A 23,353-nucleotide genomic window follows, 5' to 3' on the forward strand; every position below is an offset into this window, starting at 1 on the left:
GATATTTATTTTAAACGCTTGATATTTATTTTAAACGTGACATGTAAGTACTGTTTCTTTTTTGTATTGTTAATCAGTTTTCAGTCTTAAAACCATACTTCTAAGCTTTTACGTAGACAAAAAGTTACCATGTATGCTGCTGTCAAATAAAACATTGCCTGTTAGTTCGTGTACTAAATAATGTTCATCTTAACATTCGTCTGTCTATATTTTAAATGTTAAGTACCCTACATATATTTGCGGCTACTAGATAGCACTCTTGGTGTAATGTTCACCTGGTCACAGTTGCTGACACGGGCGGCTCAGTCTGTTTCTACCTGTGGCTCGATATGTATGGGCATGCCATAGTGGTTCTTTCCTGTATTCTTTTTAAAATTTTTATGACTAAAACTTTGTCGCTTGATATTTCTTTTATATGTGACATGAAAGTACTGTTTATTTCTTGTACTGTTAGTCAGTATTTATATTTTTTATACAAAAATTTTTTCCATAATTTTGTTCTTATGTTATAGGCCAATTTGAATGTTTAATTTCCCTGATGAAGGCACTCACGGAAGTGTCGAAACTATGTCAAAAGACTTAATTTCTGCGACTGAGGGCAGTAATTACCTTAACTTTAATCTGTAATTGGTCGCTGACAATGCAGCCATGTTTAAAGCTTGAAGACATACATCATTTCAGGGAGAACTGTCACCACGGCACCCCTTCCTTCCAAGCAAGCGTATGTCACATACGTTGATGGTAGAGATAATCAGTAAAAAAATATAAATAAATTATCGACTGATACCCTACAAAATTTTCTCGTTGTAATGCATTTTTCTTGGTTGATATGAGCCTCAAGAAATTATTATTTAGTATAATAACATGTGTAAGGTGGCTGTAAATTCACACCTTACAAGCACTCATCTACATTGTTTGCCGTGATTTACAACTGGAATTAGGTATCATTCGATAGGTTGTACGTCACATATATGAATATTTAAAGAAGACTGACATTGTCGTGTACACCTTGTGAATAGTTGTTAACGCTTATAGCATGGAAGGTGATGGAGTGTCTTTATTATTAAAACTGGGTATGAATGATTGCCTATACTAGTAGAGTTTGGAACGCCAGTGGAAGTGAAACGGCAGGTGTAACTCAAGCCCTGGGTGGAAAAGCCCGCACAGGTGTGTTGCTCCTGCTTAACACAGAAAGTAGCCAAGACGGACGGTCGGAGCATCTGAGCGCTGAAGCGCAAAACAGCGTTGGCTGGGCTGGAAGGATAACCGCATAATACTTCGGAAACTCTGAAAATCTTGGACGTAGCAGAGAGGAATGAGGAAGCGTTACCTCGGAAATCACACAGGCTGGGCTATTTCCGAGGATTTTACTCTGAGGAGCGTACCATGTATGTATTCCTAATTAACGGGGATATATATTTCCTCGCAAGACTTTCTGCACTGGATGACAAAAGACTAAAGTATGGTTGGCCGGCGTTCGGAAGAATCTGTAGAGAGGGATAATATTTCGTGGTTTCGAGAATATGATTCGCCTTCTGCAGTTACAAGGGAGGGGAGCCGAGCTTTGCTGGGAAGCCAGCGGTGGATAGAAAGAGGTCTTCCATTTTGAGGACCCGTCATAGACGTTTGCTCAGTATCAGCTTTTGTTGGTACAGACGGACTTGCTGTCTTTGCTCTCAGGAGATTTTATAGTTAGAACGGTTAGGCACTGTACTGTTGCGAACTTATACGATTCTGGACTTCGCCTCCGCGTAGTTAGTCGTCGTTGAGTAGGCAGCATTCAGTGATTGAGAACACTTCTTCTGTCTATACCCACATAGAGACGTTATATGAATTCCGTCCTTGTGCCTGGGAGTTCGCGTTTCTCGTCTGTAGAACACAGAGAGGAGAAGACAGTAGATTATACTAGTCAGAGAACCACCTTCTGCCGTCCTAGTGTCTGAAAGAGTTTTTTATTTTGTGGCTAGAGGTCTTCCACCATCGCAGACGTGTACGAGAACCATTACTCCGAGGCACCGGACGCAGAACATACAGTGATACCGCTAACTGCTTCGGCTTATTAGGGCTATAAAGCTAAACAGCTGTGATCACGTAAATTTTATTTCCACTGATGTTGCACACTACTGTAGATCATCTTTGAAAGTAGTGTCTTCTAGTGTTTGGTACGTAGATGATATCAGTCATCTCGCATTATTTATATTAGATCGCATAGCTATAAAAAGGGGGAGATTTGGGCAACTGATCACTAATATTAGTTAGGAAATTTATATGTATCTCTTTATGTCCATTGGACATTGATATATAAACATTTGTAATCTACATAAATGTATAAGCAGAAACAACATTTATCGTTTAGTAGTTACTAGTTACCTTAGTCATTCATTTATGTTTATGTTGTAACTTATATGTTAAAGAGCAAGAAGGTGTAAATTATATCAGCACTAAGAGGTCCTAAGATCTGCTTGAGGGGGTAGTCAGACAGGGCCAAATATTCATTTTCGCGTTCAGTATTTTCCGTTGCGCACATTCATTTTTACACCCGTCTGGAGTTGCATCTTGGACATGTACACCTCACCCTTATTTGATTTCATTTATACACGCTAATAAAAGAGCGAAAAATTTTCAGAACACGCACTGTAACACTTGTTTCGGCACTGTTGCTACTCTGCATAATTGACCGACATTATACAGGAATGCAAAAAATTTAATGGTGTGGCAGATTAATTTCAACTTGAAACTGTGTAGAACGATTTTCCTCAACGTTAATATCTAAGAAGAAGAATGATTAAGAGTGGGTCAGTGCATAACACAACATTAGACCAGAGACAGTTGACACTGTACTTTATCGTGTTTAATAGCGTAGTACATGTCATGGTTACTCTCTGCATCTAGCTCAGACGTTGTTCTCAATGAAAAAATAGCAATGAACAGTATGAAACACACAGATATGTCTGCAAGTCCTCTTTTTTTCAGTATTCACCAGTATCAATTCTTAGGAGTATCTACATACTGAGATCGTCTATGTCTGGTCGAAGCTCAGCAGAAACTTCAGAAACTTAATTGCCCATCCTCAAAGCATAGGACGTAAAATAAATCATTATGTTCATTCAACAGAAACCTTGCGTTTATAAAATAGCCCTTTTCATCAACGAATTCAAACATAAAACTTTGTGACACAAATAAAATACGGGATACACTTTTCTGTTCTGTAGAACAGCATACGTGTTCTAAGTGCTTTCGGGAGGTATTTTATGACTATTATGTAAGTGCAAGCGTAGGATTCAAGATGTACGAGATTTAAAAAGTAGCTTGATTCGGAACTGTAAACAGAGACAGATTGGAGCTAACATGTTAATACAATGACCGCACATTTTCCGGGATTAACTATATCAGTTTATAGAAAAAACGTCCTTCAGAAGGACCTTTGAAACATCAGTGTTTTCAAGTATGGAATTTTCTCAGTACAAAAAGTTTGATATGAAAATTGCCAAATACCGGACGGAATCCAACACGGGGCGAAAATAATTTTGCAGTTAACAACTAGCGCCACAGGTGATCTAGCAACGAAACAGACACGACATGCATTCAAGCAGTGCGAAAAGTTCCAGCGGCTGAAAAACATTCATAGCTAAACATTCGCAGCAGCGCCTGTTTTCTGTTGCCTGAAAGTAGAGCTCTGGCAGCTGCTTAAATAAATCTAGTATCTCTCGCGCCTTGCCATTTACCTGGTAGCCATTAGTGGTGCTTAAGTTGCGCCCCTTGGACTGGACTATCACCAGCGCTTCTGACAGGCGTGTGGTTAATACGAGCGCTCCTACGCAGCTCCTCAGCATCCCTTATGTTACAAGGTATACAGGCTATCTTCGACGACCCCAGAAGACGTGAAGTATCGTACAGTACTGGCTTACGATGTGTTAATCCAGACGAAATTCAACGTCCAGTATTTTTTGTACGAAATAGCTTTATAGCATGAATGAACATTCAAGTTTAACATTTTGATTACTTTATTCAGAGGCATGTTACAGGCTGTGTTCGTTAGTAAATGGGTTCCATGTGAGCATCTTTTGCTAATAAAAGTTTGTTCGAAAACGCTTCGTTTGGGTGCTAATGTCTCAGAAATATGGAAGAGTGCGTAGGCAGAACAACAGAAGCTAGGCAAGGAGTAAAGGACACAACGTACATTAATGTTAGTAAACACCTCTTAAATTAACTTACACAAGATGCTCAGTATGTCCGCCACCAACTTCGGTACATTTTGTGTATCGCCCCTTGGTCTCGACACTCACCGGGCCTAACATCATTGGCTGTTAGTTTCTTGAGGATGAATGAAAACCTTAGTGTGTGATTTATGATACACCCGTGGAGTGTCACGAATACAAGTATCAGCTAGTCATCCTTGAAATGCCAGGTATTTTTCCAAGAGTTCGGCAAGACATCATCACGTGGTGGACAAAATGTATCTAAGGTGGTGGCGGTCATATTGCACACCTATTAGTGGATTAAATGTGTTACAGACAGTAATGTACATTGTCTCCTTTACTCCCTGCCTAGCTTGTGTGGTCCAAACTGTCTACGTCCTCCTCCACATTTCAGAAACACAAGCATGTAAATGAAGCTTTTTCGAACATAAGTTTATTAGCGCAATATGCCCACATGGTACCCACCTTCCAACCATCACGCCTTGTAATGTGGCTTGTCATACACCCTGTATGACAGTCATAATAGTAATAAACACACAAGTTGTACCTGAGTTGCGTGTTTGTTTACATTTAGTGCAGCACGACAGGCGTTTGTGGGACCACTTCTCCTGACAGTTGGTCAGTGGTCTTTGGCGCTGTTTCCTGTTCCTATTTGATCAAGCTATACGAACTTTATGCTGTTGGAGTTCTCGTTGAAGATTCTTCTATTAAAAAGAAAAAGCATAGCTGATATTATTCGGCAGTCATGTTGCTGTGGTCTTCAGTCCTAAGACTGGTTGGATGCAGCTCTCCATGCTAATCTATCGTGGGCAAGCTTCTTCATCTCCCAGTACCAACTGCAACTTACATCCTTCTGAATCTGCTTAGTGTATTCATCTCTTGGTCTCCCTCAACGATTTTTACCCTTCACGCTGCCCTCCAATACTAAATTGCTGATCCCTTGATGCCTCAGAACATATCCTACCAACCGATCCCTTCTTCTTGTCAAGTTGTGCCACCAACTCCTCTTCTCCCCAATCCTATTCAATACCTCCTCATTAGTTACATGATCTACCAATCTAATCTTCAGCATTCTTCTGTAGGACCACATTCGAAAGCTTCTATTCCCTTCTTGTCCAAACTATTTATCGTCCACGTTTCACTTCCATACATAGCAACACTCCATACAAATACTTTCAGAAACGACTTCCTGACACTTGAATCTATACTCGATGTTAACAAATTTCTCTTCTTCAAAAATGCTTTCCTTGCCATTGCATGTCTACATTTTATATCCTCTCTACTTCGACCATCATCAGTTATTTTGCTCCCCTAATAGCAAAACTCCTTTACTACTTGTCTCATTTCATAATCTAATTATCTCAGCATCACCACACTTAATTCGACTACATTCCATTATCCTCGTTTTGCTTTTGTTGATGTTCATCTTACATCCTCCGTTCAAGACACTGTCCATTCCGTTCAACTGCTCCTCCAAGTCCTTTGCTGTCTCTGACAGAATTACAATGTCATCGGCGAACCTCGAAGTTTTTATTTCTTCTCCATGGATTTTAATACCTACTCCAAATTTTTCTTCTGTTTCCTTTACTGCTTGCTCAATATACAGATTGGATAACATCGGGGATAGGCTAGAACCCTGTCTCACTCCCTTCCAAACCATCGCTTCCCTTTCATGCCCCTCGGCTCTTATAACTGCCATTTGGTTTCTGTACAAATTGTAAATAGCCTTTCGCTCCCTGTATTTTACCCCTGCCACCTTTAGAATTTGAAATAGAGTATTCCAGTCAACATTGTCAAAAGCTTTCTCTAAGTCTATAAATGCTAGGAACGTAGGTTTGCCTTTCCTTAATCTTTCTTCTAAGGTGAGTCGTAAGGTCAGTATTGCCTCACGTGTTCCAATATTTCTAGGGAATCCAAACTGATCTTCCCCAAGGTCCGCTTCTACCAGTTTTTCCATTCGTCTGTAAAGAATTTGCGTTAGTATTTTGCAGCTGTGACTTATTAAACTGATAGTTCGGTAATTTTCACATCTGTCAACACCTGCTTTCTTTGGGATTGGAATTACTATATTCTTCTTTAAGTGTGACGGGATTTCGCCTGTCGCATACATCTTGCTCACCGGATGGTAGAGTTTTATCAGGACTGGCCCTCCCAAGGCTGTCAGTAGTTCTAATGGAATGTTGTCTACTCCCGGGGCCATGATCGGCAGTCATATACATTAAAATTACTTACTTACGTCAGGATATTGGCATCATTGTCTATTATAACCTAAAGAATACCGTAAGTGGAAACACGTACACGTTCCGGATATATTTTGGGAATTTATCTTACCTGGATCTCCCTGTGTGGACCAGCAAACCAAGAAATGAGTAGCAGACCTCAAACTCTATCTCCAAGGTGAAGTTGATTTTCGAATGTATTTCATTTAAGGTGTGGTGAAATCAGTGTAGCACTTTTTTACTGTTTGGTCGCATATCAAGTAAGTTATAGACATAGTGGTGCCAGAAGGAAAGCTTTAGTAGCGCATTGAAGAATGCAGTTGTTGAAAAGACTCCATAAAAATGTCCGTATCTGATTGTGACAGAAGTCAACCCATAACAGCACTATTAGATCGGACATAAATGCCTTGTTTACATTGAAAGTACGCCACTCATAGACATAATTACCAGAATGTCAGTCAATGATATCTTCACACTGCGCAATATTTTTAAATAACACTTTGAACCTTCTTTGAAGGTTCTCCAACCAGATGCCTCTGTTTCACTGAAAATGGCTTGTTCAAGGGTAAGTGGGAGACTTAATTTCGTTGAGAACTAGTCTCATCTACACCTACATCTACATACATACTGCGCAAACCACCGTATCGTGAGTGGCATAGAGTTCCCTGTACCACTAATAGCCATTTTCTTCCCTGTTCCACTTCCAAATAGAGCGAGGGGAAAACGGCTGTAAATAAGCATCCGTACGGACCCTGATCCTTCTAATCTTATCTTCGAGTTCCTTACGCCAAATGAACATTGGCAGCAGAAGAAGTGTTGTTCTGCTGTTATTCTCAAACGCCGGTTCTCTAAATTTTCTCAACTATCAATTGCACGGTCTCCTTTACAGATGAACCACTTTTTCCTAAAATTCCCCCAATAAACCGAAGTCAACCAATCGCGTTCCCTACTATAATCCTTACATGCTCATTCAATTTCATATTTCTTTGAAACGTTCCATCTACATATTTAATCGACGTGACTGTTTCAAGCAGCACATCACTAATGCTGTTTTCGAATGTTATGGTTTCGTTGCTCGTACTCATCTGCAATGAACTACATTTTTTCTACATTTAGAGCTGCCTGCCATTCATCACACCAACTGGAATTCTGTCTAAGTCGTCTTGTATCGTCTTACAGTTACTGAACGACAGCACCCTCCCATATACCACAACATCATCAGCAAACAGCCACAGCCCGCTGCTTGTCCTGTCTGTCAGATGTGTATAGAAAATTGCAACTGTTCTGTCACACTTGCCTGGGGCCATCCTAACGATAGCCTTGTCTCTGATGGAACACTCGCTGTCGAGGACAACAGACTAGGTTCTGTTACTTGTGAAGCCTTGGAGCCACTCACATGTCTGGGAACTTATTTCCAGCGATGAATCCTCTAGAAACCAAGTGTTTTGCATTTGTCATGTATTCTGCGAGCCAAACTCTCATTAATATTCTGAGCCAACAGTGGTAAGAGTATTACATTATTATTGGTAGGAACGCACAAGATCTGTTGCAACTGGCCAGCAAGATTCTGATGCTGGCATAGCCAGCTGAGTTTTGTAGAGAACACTAAGGAAGCACATGTGTGAGCGTGTGGGTGCTATTCTGTCATTCTGTGCAACGGATTAATCTGACATGTACCCTTTACCCTGTGGCTCCTGCAAGATGGAATTTCCACCCCCACACTACTACAGAAGTCAGACAGACGCTCCTAACGTTCTATAGAGAAACGCCTGAAAAAATTTCAGCAAAAAATGTCTTCTGCAGTCGTCCACAGTAAGGAAATGACACAAAAATTCACAAAATTTCTTACGTAACTAGTGGGATACTTGGATACTGGAGTAGTGCTATTAGTGTAAGAAAAACATGAAACTAACGAAAATTATTATTTATTTTGCAAAAATTCTGGGAAATCATAATGTCACTTTTAGTTATGAACTGAACAAGTTATTAACGGGTTCTTTTCGGAATGTGAAGTTACCTCTTAAGGATAGGATAATGAAATTTCTATATAAAGTTTAAGATTGTTATTGGCATGGCAGAATGGCTCAGAGCCGCACCTACTCAACTTGAATAATTATCTGTTAGAATGTTGCTAGCTACAGTCAAGGCTGTGCCGTGTGAAATGCAGTGAAGTGTACTGTTGTGGAGGAAATATGGAGCTCGCAAGAACTGTAGCGCACAATACCGTAACCTGCGATGACTGCTGTCTGTGCCTCTCGCTGCTGGCAAATAAGATAACTCTCGTTCTACCTGGGTTGACCTTCGCCAATCAAACTCTCCCTACACCTTGATGAAGTCAAGGACTCTTATTCGCCCCTAGTCTAACTATTGGCGATGCCACTCAAAAACTCGCTTGCACCGCACAATAAGTATGGCGGCCAACACAGTGAACAATGCTTAATCGCAAGGACTCAGTATAGAGTCGCACTCCAATTCGTTCTCGACAGAGGTGCTCTCCCAGTGAAGTACTGAGGAGAGACTTGTTCCTCGCTCTTTGAGTACACATACGAGCGCGCACGCTCTCGTTACGTGTTCTCGCTCCAAGAGCGACAATGGAGTGGCCCTCTCCACACCAGAAGTGAAGGGGTATATCTTTTGGTCTCTTCCATTACTCCTTCAGCTCAAGGCGTCAGGAATATCGTCTGCCAATCAGCATTTCTCTTCTAAAACGGGAGAATGACGTTTCGTTTAAGGCGACCAGTCCGGAAATCTGTAGCATCGGCATCTCTCCCTGTGAAAATCTCTGAAACTGCGTGCTATATTTGTAAAGAATTCGTAGGCTGGACGCTCCCACACAATGTAGCGGAATTTGCTTTTAAGCCGAACACGTGGTCGTTTTTCCTTCACCTCGGCATCCCTGCGTGTGGTTTGTGTCTCCCGAACTGAAAGCCCCTGCGACCGTCTTGTCTGGAATGTGTGTGTGTACGCCAGCCTCAGGTATTTCAATCTCGAAGCGCATTTGCGATTTACTAGTTATTTGCATATCGTTTACATGAATTCATACAACATTGACTTTATCTTATCGAGCTTGGGTTCGAATGAAGCGTCTTGATGTGCGGAATATGACTGTGAGGGCGGAATATGTAAGCAATGAAGGTCAGGAGACCACGACGTCTTACACATGCTGTGGGGACACTGGAGAAAATACTTCTTCTTGGGAAATCATAGAGCTGCAAAGATGCTCTCATACGTGATTAGTGGGGTAAGCATCGGCCGTGTTTGCATTCCTAGTGACGCGAAGGGAGTGCAAAGTCAATTATCTTTCATTTCGTTGATCTAATTCTTACAACCAGCTAGGTGCGTCCATTATATACTTAGGCGAGAATACTGATGTTTCTTAATCCTTCCCAGAACTTTTCTGTAACTCATTAACTTCTTATCCAATCGCTGATCATATTCATGAACAGAGTTTTATTTCGTTTCTGTCATATATCTCACCCACCCTTGCCAAGGCTATCGTACGTGTCTTCAATCATTGTTCACTTGACAACTGGTTGTATTCCTGATTCAATAGACAAAATATTTTTGAGACTTTTAGTAATAAATCCGACTGTTATCGTGTCCCTTAGTTTTTTTTATAGATTGATGTATCTCGTTATTAGTATATCCGTCTGAGGTGCAGTACCCACATTCTCATACTGCATTGTGCCATCCCTGGTATTAATTACAAAAATCGTTAGCCATTGCGCGACCTTGTTTACTTTTAATTCGTATCATCTTGTGGTAAATTTATCTATCACTGTAGATCACCGGGAGTAGATTCTGTAGCATGCATTGCACAACTGATACCGCACAAGCCATCTCATACCGTTTATCGGAAGATTCATGATATACTCTACTCCATATCTGTCCATTTCTGTTCCATTCACGGTTAGTCCATGGAAAGAAAGATCATCGTTACTCCCCTGTACTAGCTGAACTTCCTGTAATTTTACCCTGACGGTCATTATGACGCCTAATGGAATGTGGTGTCGCGGAATGTTTGGAATAGGGCTCTCGCGTTGACAAAACATGGCTAGGTGCTCAGGTGTTCTGTTGAATCTTCTCCATTTCTCCGTTAATCCAACTTGATGAAGGTCCAAGGGTGAAGTACAGCGCCCAAGGGTGTCATGTGGACAAACGCAAACGTCGGCGAATTACACTTCTGTAGGACTGCTCACATCATCGCAGTCTGGCAGCTGCGTTCCCTGGCGCTAAAATTCTGCTGCATTTCCTCCTAAAATCACTCTCGACAAGTTATTGATGCTTGACACTGCTTCCAGCGAATGTTTGCCCATCTTGGATTTAAACCACCTTGGATCTTTTCGTCTATTATGCAGATTATATTACATTAACGTAAGTTTAAAGTCACCTGCCAGCCCTCATACAAACGGGGGAAAATTGGGCGCTTTAAATAATAGTATTCTTGTGGATAGAAATTAACTTCACTGTCGGGTAAAGCTCGTCTGAGAAGCGTCTGTTACCCTGCTTCCTATTCCACTGCTGTGCTACAAAAGAAACGAAATTGCACTAATTAAAAACAAGCAATTTTTCGCGACGTATTCGTTTGCGAAGCGTAGACCTACAGCGTGAAGTCGAGAAACAGTCGCCCTCTCGTGTACAACGACAAACAGTTCGTCAGTAATACGGATTGTCTAGGACCTTTTGTATGTACGTGGAACGCTTTTTCTGTTTTTCCATCTCAAAATGCCGCAGTAGTTCATATGTGTTTCAGCATTGTCGCATGCGAGTTGCGGTTTGCTGTTTATAACACTGAATTCTATTCACGTATGAGAAATTCATTTCAGCACTTGTTTTACGCAGTGTTAATCACTCTCATAATTGAAATGTAACATTTATGAAACATCGACATTGTGTAATTATTTCCAATTCCTGTCATGTTTAAAATATGGGAGGTGTAGAATACAGCATCTGCATAAGTAGCATGACAAAATTTCATTCAGACTCCGCCAACACATAGAGCAGTTTTCGGCACTAAAAGCTGCACTCTCCCATCTAGAAAAACGCACTTTTTTTCAAAAGTAAGAACTGAAATCGAGACACAAGCTCAAGTGTACGTAAGTGAATGACTATGCCGCCCAATTGCGACCTCTTGTTGCTGTTGTGGTCTTCAGTCAAGAGACTGGTTTAATGCAGCTCTCCATGCTAGTCTATCCTGTGCAAGCTTCTTCATCTCCCAGTACCTACTGCAATCTACATCCTTCTGAATCTGTTCAGTGTATCCACCTCTTGGTCTCCCTCTACGATTTTTACCCTCCACGCTGCCCTCCAATACTAAACTGGTGATCCCTTGATGCCTCAGAATATGCCCTACCAGCCGATCCCTTCTTCTAGTCAAGTTGTGCCACAAATTTCTCTTCTCTCCAATTCTATTCAATACTTCCTAATTAGTTATGCGATCTACTCATCTAATCTTCAGCATTCTTCTGTAGGACCACATTCGATAGCTTCTATTCTCTTCTTGTCTAAACTATTTATCGTCCATGTTTCACTTCCATACGTGGCTACACTCCATACAAATACTTCCAAAGCGACTTCCTGACACTTATATCTATACTCGATGTTAACAAATTTCTCTTCTTCAGAAACGCTTTCCTTGTCATTGCCAGTCTACATTTCATATCCTCTCTACTTCGACCAACATCAGTTATTTTGCTCCCCAAATAGCAAACCTCCTTTACTACTTTAAGTGTCTCATTTCCTAATCTAATTCCGGCAACATCACCCGATTTAATTCGAGTACGTTCCATTATCCTCGTTTTGCTTTTGTTGATGTTCATCTTATATCCTCCTTTCAAGACACTGTCCATCCAGTTCAACTGATCTTCCAGGACCTTTGCCGTCTCTGACAGAATTACAATGTCGTCGGCGAACCTCAGAGTTTTTACTTCTTCTCCATGAATTTTAATACCTACTCGGAATTTTTCTTTTGTTTCCTTTACTGCTTGCTCAATATACAGATTGACTAACATCGGGGAGAGGCTACAACCCTGTCTCACTCCCTTCCCAACCACTGCTTCCCTTTCATGTCCCTCGACTTGTGTGACTGCCATCTGGTTTCTGTACAAATTGTAAAAAACCTTTCGCTCCCTGTAGTTTACCCCTGCCACATTTAGAATTTGAAAGAGAGTATTCCAATTAACATTGTCAAAAGCTTTCTCTAAGTCTACGAATGCTAGAAACGTAGGTTTGTCTTTCCTTAATCTGTTTTTTAAGATAAGTCGTAGGGTCATTATTGCCTCACGTGTTCCAATATATTTACGGAACCCAAACTGATCTTTCCAGAGGTCGGCTAATACCAGATTTTCTATTCGTCTGTAAAGAATTCGCGTTAGTATTTTGCAACTGTGACTTATTAAACTGATAGTTCGGTAATTTTCACATATGTTAACACCTGCTTTCTTTGCGATTGGAATTATTATATTTTTCTTGAAGTCTGAGGGTATTTCGCCTGTCTCATACATATTGCTCACTAGATGGTAGAGTTTTGTTAGGCCGGGCTCTCCCAAGGCTATCATTAGTTCTAATGGGATGTTGTCTAATCCCGGGGCCTTGTTTCGACTTTTGTCTTTCAGTGCTCTGTCAAACTCTTCACGCAGTATCATACCTCCTATTTCATCTTCATCTACATTCTCTTCCATTTCTATAATATTGTCCTCAAGAAAATCGCCCGTGTATAGACTCTCTATATACTCCTTCCTTTTTCCTTTCCCTTCTTTACTTAGTACTGGGTTTCCATCTGAGCTCTTGATATTCATGCAAGTCGTTCTCTTTTCTCCAAAGGTCTCTTTAATTTTCCTGTAGGCAGTATGTATCTTACTCCTAGTGATATGCGCCTCTACATCCTTACATTTGTCCTCTAGCCATCCGTGCTTAGCCAATTTGCACTTCCAAATGGTTCAAATGGCTCTGAGCACTATGGGACTTAACGTCTGAGGTCATCAGTCCCCTAGAACTGAGAACTAATTACTTAAACCTAACTAACCTAAGGACAACACACACATCCATGCCCGAGGCAGGATTCGAACCTGCGACCGTAGCGGTCGCGCGGTTCCAGACTGTAGTGCCTAGAACCGCTCGGCCACAACGGCCGGCTTTGCACTTCCTGTCGAGCTCATTTTTAAGATGTTTGTATTCCTTTTTGCCTGCTTCAATTACTGCATTTTTGTATTTTGTCGTTTTATCAATTAAATTCAATATCTCTTCTGTTACCCATGGATTTCTATTAACCCTCGTCTTTTTACCTACTTGGTCCTCTGCTACTTTCACTACTTCGTCTCCTAGCTGTAAGTAAAAGTGACGCATGAACTGTTATGATGACGACGAATGAATCGTCGCCAGTGTGAATGACTGGTGGTCAATGCTAAATAGAAACATACAAGTCGTTGGTAAAAATTACTCTTTTGTACCTAACTGGTGGTACAGGGGTCTTCATGGTCAGGAGGAATATAATTACAGAGAGCTATAGAGGCATCACATAGGCCATACTTTGACTAAGCGCCTTGTTAGAGGTTGCTTCCTATCGCCTGAAGGCCATACTACTTTCCTGCTTGACGTCCCGAGCAAGAGTGGCCGAGCGCACGCTAGAGGCTTGCTGCAAGCCGCGGAGAGGCGCTAGTCGCGACTCGCGGGTCCAGCGATACTGTTACGGACCGCGGTCGATAACTGCAGCCTCTAACAAGTGTGGTATCGAACGTTGATACCACGTAAACAATCGTCGAACAAGTAATTTGAAGTGTAAATAATTTCATAAATGACAGATCCAAGCCTCTACCACGCCGTAGCGGAGAAGCGAGGCAACTGCCTCCAATTGAAGCTGCTGATGGCCGCCATTTGCAGGGATGAATCCTAGTGCTGGGGCTGTGATTTGAAGTACATGCGACGCAACAAGAGCAAATTGAAGCACAAATTAAACACATGTCTGTTTATAAAAGATACTGAGTATTCGAGTCTATTTTAAAAGTATACTTAAATGAATGAAGTTTCCTAATTTCCGAAATACATCTGCATAGAGACGCGAAATTTAAGAATGAAAGGCTCTTTCCTGACAAGGTGGAGCGACTTTACATCGAGTTATTTGCATTAGATAATTACATGAAGCTTTTAAAGTAGCAGCCAGTACGATTATTATTTAATTCACATAATTTTCCTGTCAGGTCCTGTTTGCTTTTTGCCGACTACTGTGTACATTTTGCACGCTTACTTTTGTTTAGCACAGTATTGTCTAAAGTTATAGCAAAAGCTTTTAACCTATCCGAAAATTGCTGTGATCTGTTTTCGCTTCTATCTAGGACCTCCAATAACATGTCACTGTGAGTAGCGGTAATAAGCGAGATTACTTTATCGTTTACTAAGTTTTTAGGTTTAAGTTCTTCTAAAATATTTGCTAATTTGCAAATCTTCTGGGTCTGTCTTTTGTACTTTTTTCGTTGTATTCAACTTAGTCTTATAATGCACAATTTTTACTTCCTTCCTTTCTTCAATTTTTTCGAATTTTTCCTTCAGCTTACTTGGACTTGATGGAAATGAATAATTGTGGTCTCCAGTGTAACCAGAAACGCACACATCCACACACACGTTTTCTGCTGTCTCAACATTTCTTGGCTTTGGCTTTGGAGGTTTCCTTGCCTTGGTAACTTGGAAAAGGAAGATTCAACATTATACACACTGACAGTATTTCCACACTATTTAACCTAGGCCTATACTGCACGATTTCCAGGACACTACGCTTTTTTCAAATGAGTTGGAAATCCAAATACTGTCGGTATAGCATCGTCCTTCAGTTGACGTCTATTTACATAATTTTCCATGTAACAATTCTCTTTAAAATGAAGAGACCACAGCAAATGATTTGCTGTCGGTTGAAAGTTCTCTCTCCGAGTAGCAACCATCGATTTCCGATTTAGAAAATCGTTTGTAAAGGGAAACCTAAATAAAAACAAACGCTCATGATGTATTACTTCTCCATGAATATACTATACATAAGTAATAGAAAGTAACAAACAACCAGAAATGATTGATCAGTGAAATGTAACATTGTTTCCGCCTTCGTCTTTGCTTCCATTCTTACTGTTACAATTAAAAGCAGCACACGAACGAACCATGTTTACGCACTGTTTCCCTGCAAATGGTGGCTTCTGTCACGTTCAATGTGGGGACGCGACACTAGCGCCAATGCGTGGTCTAGTTTTTATTTAGTAAGTCTATGGACAGATCTTAAATAAAACACAACATGGAATAAATAACTGTAAGAGAGAGGCACCAGCGGGGATTACCGGGTTTACTATCTCTGTTGTGGTCTTCAGTCCGGGGGCTGGTTTCGTGCAGCTCTGCACACTACGATATCCCGTGTGAGCCTTTCAACAGTGCGTAACTATTACAACATATCAGATGAAACTATATGGTTCCAGAGACCTTCTCAAATCTCAAATATGTATCATGCATGTAAGTAGACTAAAGTGCTGCATAAAACTTTGTACCAAGCCGGAATTTGAACCCAGGTTTCCTTCTCACTAGCCATATGTGCTAACCAGAACACCACCCGGGCTCAATGGCATTGCACTACTGCACAGACTGTCCTGGAATACCTCCCTCCTCAGTCCAAATTCCCATTCACGCCCCAGCCCAGTTGGTATTCCCCCTAAACTCGAATAGCACTGCTGAGACTATCCAACTGTATTGGAACAGCAGTTCAGCATAAAATAAAACGGGCGATCGTGCCTGAAGTCCAGGCATAGGTGATTTAATCGAATGAAACTATATGGCTCCAGTTTAGGGGAAATGCCTACATCTACATCTACAGCCATACTCAGCAAGCCACCTGACGGTGTGTGGCGGAGGGTACCTTGAGTACTTCTATCGGTTCTCCCTTCTATTCCAGTCTCGTATTGTTCGTCGAAAGAAAGATTGTCGGTATGCCTCTGTGTGGGCTCTAATCTCTCTGATTTTATCCTCATGGTCTCTTCGCGAGATATACGTAGGAGGGAGCAATACACTGCTTGACTCTTCGGTGAAGGTATATTCTCGAAACTTCATTTGTAGCATGTGAGGTAACGGGCGAATTGTGGCGCCCTGAAAATATTCTAAGTTGGCGCGGCCGCACAGGACGCTCGTCAAAGCTGGGGCCCGGCAGGAAACACGCGGTGGCAAACGTTAGCCGGACGAGAGGGTAGCCCCAGCGCATGGTCCAGCCACGTGGCTGGGAATTCCATTGTGGCGCTGTGTCAATGAAAGAGACTGGTATGCCGAGAGTGCCAAAGATGGCGGACTTTGTGAAACCATCATGGCAGACATTTCACAGTTCGTATAGAAATCAATAGTAGCCAGAAGAATGATAAGGTAACGGCTTTGCCGCAGTGGATACGCCGGTTTCCGTCATATCACCGAAGTTAAGCGCTGTCGGGCGTGGCCGGCACTTGGATGGGTGACCATCCGGGCCGCCGTGCGCTGTTGCCGTTTTTCGGGGTGCACTCAGCCTATTGATACCAACTGACGAGCTACCCGACCAAATAGTAGCGGCTGTGGTCAAAGAAAACCGTCAGAAAGACCGGAAGATTGGTGTGCTGACCACGCACCCCTGCTATCAGCATCCTCAGCTGAGGACGACACGGCAGTCGGATGGTCCCAGTGGGCCACTTGTGGCCTGAAGACGGGGTGCTAAGACGAATGATAATCCCTCAAAAAGAAACAAGTATATTACCATTATTTGCACGGCGATTCTGATGGTGTAATCAGAGTTTCAGTATCTTTATTAGTTTAAAGTGTAGTATCTGACTGAAAATTATACAAGTAACACCCAGCAACGAATTTCCAAAATAGAAACGCTTCACCCGATTTCTTCAATCGCCGTGTCCTTAGAGAGTTACTAGTATAAACCTAAATTGGTATGAATTACAGGCCTGTAACTTAAATAGTACATGAGTTATTGGACGTCAAAGTGGCTGATTACTATCGATCGCGTCAGGCCGTAAGAACTCCACAGTTACACGAAAAAGCGGTAGCAGCATGCTTATAAATATATTGATTCATCTATGCCTTTATTAATATCCGATATATGCTATTCATGAAGAAACCGGTCAGTTATTTATTGTGTTTTAGAAAGCAAAGAGAAATTAGGCTCCTGGCCTACCCTTTGCTTCTTTTCTTTTGATATATGTCTATTTAATTGTTTATGTATGTAATAATGTGTGTTACAGCGTGTTTATGGTCCAGCCGTAGAAATATTTATTTAATTTCAAACATTTAAATGTAAATCCAGTATTTCGAATATTTTCAAATGGTTCAAATGTCTCTGAGCAGTATGGGACTTAACATCTGAGGTCATCAGTCCCCTAGAATTTAGAACTACTTAAACCTAACTAACAGCACACACATCCATGCCCTAGGCAGGATTCGAACCTGCGACCGTAGCAAGCGCGTGGTTCCAGCCTGAAGCGCCTAGAACCCCTCGGCCACAGCGGGCGGCTTCGAATATGTTTCATTATGTTTTTGAGTGTGTGTTCGCTAGGAGACATGGAGGGAGCGCTCTAGCCAATCACAGTGCTCATTAATGGCGAGACTGTATGGAGGTGGGGGAGGAAGATCGTTTCGAGAGAGGACAGGGCGGTTTTGATGGGTAGCTCTGGACAGTACGGCACAGGATACAGGAGTGAGGTCTGAACGCGACGGCGCGAGGAACGCACGGTTGAGAGAGACTTGGAGTGTGGAACGGTTTGCGCGTGGTCGCGAGAGATAGAAATATTTCGGAGTGCGGACTTGTGAACTTGCGAGATTTCCGTGGCTTCTACAATGAAGACGTAGTGTGCGTTTAGAAGAGAATATCTCGAAAGCTATGTTGTTGTTCATAACTGATGGTTCAAATGGTTCTGAGCACTATGGGACTTAACTTCTGAGGTCATCAGTCCACTACAACTTAGAACTACTTAAACCGAACTAACCTAAGGACATCACACACATCCATGCCCGAGGCAGGATTCGTACCTGCGACCGTAGCGGCCACGCGGTTCCAAACTGAAGCGCTTAGAACCGCACGGCCACACCGGCCGGCGTTCATAACTGATTACGTGCAGTAGGAATCTATTGTTTCCCTGTTATTCAGCTTATATTTTATTCAGTTACTGGACCATCGACACCAGTAAGTGTTTTGCAGAAATATACCGCATCATACTCATCATTTAAAGTCGTTAAGATACTACCTGTAGATTTTATTTAATTGCAATCTTTCATTTATAAATTTATATGTTACAGTCATAATTCGCAATTGCCGAGTTGTAGAAACCTTCGACCATTCGATTCACGTGTGTATTCTTATCGTATACTGTAGACTCAGTAGTATTTGGCCTGTAATGTGGCAACTACGTATCTCAGTCCCTAGACGAGGAAACCAGCCAAAACTTTTAATATTGCAACACTCAGTCTCAGGGTACGTGGTTGAGGGCCACATCACACCATCACATGTTTCATTTTAATTTGGAAGCCCGCAAGCACCACATATCAAAGCTTCTGTTCGCTTCTTGTCTGAACACTTTATTGTTAATGTTTTTAAAAGGCGTTTGAAGTTTGTAAACAATTAATATTATTTCAAAAAGTTGGCTGCCGCTCGTGAAAGTGAGTGTCTGTACAGGTAACGTGATGGCTGATCGAGGTCTAACATTCTGCGTGGTGTCTGTTTGTTCTAAGTCGCGTCTCCCTACCACTTTCGCGCAACGACGATCTGAGCTTGTTTTTTAGGGAATTGACTAGTTTGAACCTGGGACCTGTTGCTGGTAAGGAGACGCCAGACCACACATGACATGTAGAGTTCAGAAGAGTTCAGTGAGACTAGCGATGATATAACCAAATACTTAATGATTTCGGCGTCAGCTCCACTGCACTCCCTGTAAAAGAATCTTAATACTAACTAAATTTAGTGGAAGGGGTTCAAGGCTTTCCTATTTTTAGTTAGCTGGTAAAATAACGTCGAAAAAGCAGTTAAGTTTACCAGTGGAAATTTTATTCTACTCACAAAACATTGTTTGTAAATTGCACTGTTGATAAAATGAAATGTTTTAATGCAGGATGATAAAAACCAACTGCGTTCAACAAAAATGTGAACGAATATTTCGTGAATGGGTTTCCAAGTTCTACAATGGATCGAAGGATGACCTATTCCATATCACATCTATAATCTAGGTTTAAATTAAGTTTCACAAAAGAGAAAACTATCAAAATGGTCTACAGTGACCCTCAATTATCTTTAATTACTTATCTAACTTGTAAATTACAGTGGCTGATGTGGCTTCTCAATAATTATATAACAGAAAAATCATCATGTTTCAGATTTTTACTTCAAGTAGCAAATGTGAACACCATGAGATTTAATTGACGATCGACACTAGTATTACGTAAAAAGGGGGTGTAACAGATGAGACTTCTGCAGTTCTGAGTGAAGCTTTATGCGCTGTTGTGCAGCATCGCGTGTGTTCATTACCTTGTTGTTGGATAGGCAGCGTCAGGGTGTGGCGGGCGGTGCAGCTCCATACAGCTCGCCGTCTCAGCAGCAACTTCCCCCTAACTTCTCCTTACTACAATTTACCGAAGTTGGTTTAAAAAAAACTATCTGGCTGTGTTTTCATCTGACCAATCAGGGTCTCAATGTTAACCTTAAGCTCCACCTACAAAAATTCTGTCTATCCAATGAGAAACGTTATACTTTTCGTGGTGGGGCAATGTTTTTAACGTTTGCAACGTAAGGGAGACGCGAAAAAATCTCACGCTAAAACTTGCAGCTGGTGTGGCCCTTTTAGTGTTATCGTAAGATCTATACTGTTCTGGAGGGCTCTATCTTTTAACATGGGCTGGAGGGTGGTCCTGGCGGTTGGCTGGCGACGTGGGTGTCCATCCCTTATCGTAGGGCCTTCTAGCTTAACACGGTTCTGCTCTCGGCTTCTGTTCTCGTTTCTCCCCTCGGAACTGCGTCTGTTTCACCGTGGGAAGGTATGACATGCATTTAGGCATTCTTGTGTTAGTCTGTGGTATTCCATTTGCCCACTCGTTAATCGTATTACTTTGGTTAATTTAATGTCACGATTTATTCGGAGCTATGTAACATACTGCTGGATTTGCTTATCATGTCAGGGTTTTCATGGAAGGTGTTGGATTTGCCTGACACCTTACAGAGGGACAGATTCTAACAGTAGCAGCAGAGCTACAGTGTCCCAGAAACAAAGGACAAAATAATTACAGAACCGCACACAAGTCCCGTGCTGTTTTCCAGTCTGAAATAAGAAACAAGTTTGTCATATGCGTCAGTTTTTATTCTGTGAAACGATCCTCGAAAATTTAGACAAAGTGACCGTCACGGCGATGTGTTTACTCGAGGAAAACTGAAGTTAGAGATAAGAAGCCATACTAGACACAAGAGAAGCACTGCCACCCACCTTGTCGACGTGTTGAAGTGTTTTACGTAGATACTGCACAAAATACTGCGACATTAATGGTGACCGCAAGTAGTCTTCCACGCATACTGAGGTATATCATTTTATTCAAGTGTGCCCATGTCTTTATTTATCCTTCACTGAAGAAATCAGTGCTACAAAATGTTTGATGTATGTCCAATGTTTCATGGAGAGCAGCATTGATGGTTTTCCCATTACTTTAAACACATCATTTTGTTCTCTCGTGTTTCTTGACTGTCATGTTCTTTTTCTGCCTGCACATCTTCTATGCATGTTGCTAAAGTCCGCCGCGCGTGATTTGCCGAGCAGTCTGAGTCGCTACAGTCATGGACTGTGCGGCTGGTCCCGGCGGAGGTTCGAGTCCTACCTCGGGCATGGGTGTGTGTGTTTGTCCTTAGGATAATTTAGGTTAAGTAGTGTGTAAGCTTAGGGACTGATGACCGCAGCAGTTAAGTCCCATAGGATTCCACACACATTTGAACATTTGAGCTAAAAGTCCGCCGCCACGTTCATCTGTCTGCATGTGGAGGCTAATATCAGGAGCTACTGCAGGAATTCTGATACGTGTTTCACTAACGTACAGAATGCATCACGAGGAAGGTTTGTGTGTACAAAGTATTACCGCTAACGCCAGAGAAGCTGTTCCGTTGTAGACGCTTAGTGCTAACCGTGCGTGCGGTTAAAGGCGCTGCAGTCTGGAACCGCAAGACCGCTACGGTCGCAGGTTCGAATCCTGCCTCGGGCATGGATATTTGTGATGTCCTTAGGTTAGTTAGGTTTAACTAGTTCTAAGTTCTAGGGCACTAATGACCTCAGCAGTTGAGTCCCATAGTGCTCAGAGCCATTTGAACCATTTTTTGCTAACCGTGCGAAGCCTGGGCAAATCTCTTCTTTTGTTTTGTTTCGTTCACATTCTGTCTAGTTGACCTTGCGTGTTGTGCTCAGTGAAAATAGCTACCAATGGATGTATGTTCGATGAGGCGTCAAGACTTTTGAGGGAAAAAGAGGGGCAGACAACAAACCTGTCTCACCAGCTACAGAAATATTAATGTTATTATTAAAGGTATGTTAGCTTGTTATTTTCTTACTGTACGATACGTACATACGTTGGGAGGACGTACATGATATGCCAGATTTTATTACTTGTTGTATACGACTGTGCTTTGTACTGGAATAAGCCGGCCGCGGTGGCCGTGCGGTTCTAGGCGCTGCAGTCCGGAACCGCGGGACTGCTACGGTCGCAGGTTCGAATCCTGCTTCGGGCATGGTTGTGTGTCATATCCTTAGGTTAGTTAGGTTTAAGTAGTTCTAAGTTCTAGGGGACTGATGACCTAAGATGTTAAGTCCCATAGTGCTGAGAGCCATTTTTTTGTACTGGAATAAGAACACAAAATAAGTTAGCAGGTCCCCCTCCAAAAACAGAATTATATATTTTACTTAGAAGAGGTACTCGTACCAGAGCGTCTTCTGACAAGACTCTTCCACAAGCGGATATACCTCGACTTGAGTAACAGAAAAATATTTCTCAGAAACTCATCAACATTCTCACTGCATCTATTCAAAGCAAGTGTAAAGCACTACTGACCTGTCACAGCAATAATAAAACGAATTACGGAAAAGTACGTTGGTTTGTTCGCATGCTTTTGAAATATTTCCGTTAAGCACAGAAGAATACTGAACAGAGGCCCGTGAGCACGAAGTTACATAAATATTTCACTGACTGAAGATGCAAACGTCCGACAGAGGTACATTGACTAGAAGGTACACAAAAATTTCACTACGCGCAGAAGTAAGCAATGTTAATTTCTACTTCGCAAGACAGGTTTTATACTGCATGTGTGATAGGTCTATGTGGAGAGTGCCAGAGGCTGTCCGTAGTGGTACAGAAAGTGGAGATGCTACTAAACAGAGTACTTTAAAATAGGAAACTAACAGTCGGGAACGATTGTTTACTGTTGTTTCTTTGCATAAACAACATACACCTTGGAGCAATAACTTAAACTGATAGCAACTATTTCGAGTGATGACTACTGCCCACAATACATGCAGTCCAATGCGACCCATTGCCAGAACTGAATTCTAGGCTCCAAATCAACTGACATCAATGCTCCCACGCGTTGTTTACAATGGGGTTGAGAGTGGCCCTCCACTCCAACAGTACTTCACACATTGCTTTCTAAGAATTGTACTCACGTAAATTCTGGGAATAATTCAGGTCCAACTATTACGCAAATAACTACTGGTTTCAATTTATAAACGTGTTTCACCACCTCGTGAGCTGGCACTCCTTTCGAAACTAAAATTTTGCGCCCTAAAATACTCCCGCAGATATAGAATATGACCCACTGACAACGCGCTCTGACTTTTAACTGCACTACTGGCCATTAAAATTGCTACACCAAGCCGGCTGCGCGGGATTAGCCGAGCGGTCAAGGCGCTGCAGTCACGGTCTGTGCGGCTG

This window comes from Schistocerca cancellata, chromosome 6 (genome assembly GCF_023864275.1).
Source record: "Schistocerca cancellata isolate TAMUIC-IGC-003103 chromosome 6, iqSchCanc2.1, whole genome shotgun sequence".
NCBI lineage: Eukaryota > Metazoa > Arthropoda > Insecta > Orthoptera > Acrididae > Schistocerca > Schistocerca cancellata.